Here is a 1,059-nt window from a genome sequence, read left to right on the forward strand (position 1 = left end):
TAAAGGGCAAGGGCAAAAGGTGCCCGCTTGCATGCATTGGCACATGCTTTTCAACAATTCAGCCACAATGGGGGCACTCCACCCTCCGTGCATGTCACTATGAAAAGTGTCAATTTAAGGAGATGTTTTAGACCGGAGGTAGGCAACGCCACTCCTTGTAGGCCTGTACCATGCACCATTTAGATTCCTCTTTGGACCAACACACCTGAATCAAATGGCTACATTACTTCTACAATTTACAGTCAGTTTCTTCAGAGTATTGTTAGTCATTTAATTACTTGATTCAGGAGTGTTAGCTCAAGGCTACATCTAAAAATCAGACACACATCTAAAAATTCCTCAAAGACAGGAATTCCCCCCGTTGTAGACAAATCACCTAAGAGGTTACAGGCTGTCCAGTGTGTATTATGTTCATTCTCACCTAAACCAGAGCTGGGAAGCCATACTTGGTGACTGGTATTGCTTCATTGCAGAAGGATGTTTACATTTTGTGTGGTAAAGGAAGATAAACAGAATGATTGGCAGACCTTTGACGATTTTAGCAAACAGGTCAACGATAAGCTCAACAAGAAGACTCATAATGATAACAAAAATGTATCTTCTTCTATGGTGCAGAACATCAGGTGTCTAATCAACTTAAAAGACAATGTTAATGCCTACTCAGAGAGTGAATGAATGGGACACCCATTGGGTTTGCTATTAATTTTTATTTTCCATTGCAATTTTTTATTAATAGTTAACTTATTAAAAATGACTCCATATGATGAAAACAACAGGGCAATCTGGAGTGAAAAATGTTGAGATATGTCTGTTCTTAGCCTCACAGGCTCTAAATGAAGGTCATGAGAGATAAGAATAAGTTACCAAACAGGGAATTTGACTGGTAAACTTACAACAGATGGGCTGCATATAGGCACCTGGGTACCAGTGGGAGACAGTGATAAATATATTTTAGGTCAGAGTAAGGTGCATGTTTTGTCCATTTAGTTCAAACTAAAGGCATATAATTTAGGAGTGTGTTTCAAAGGTAGCTTACGTATCTTAGTACAGAATGAAAAT

This window comes from Cyprinodon variegatus, unplaced genomic scaffold (assembly GCF_000732505.1).
Source record: "Cyprinodon variegatus isolate N-32 unplaced genomic scaffold, C_variegatus-1.0 Scaffold64, whole genome shotgun sequence".
Taxonomy (NCBI): domain Eukaryota; kingdom Metazoa; phylum Chordata; class Actinopteri; order Cyprinodontiformes; family Cyprinodontidae; genus Cyprinodon; species Cyprinodon variegatus.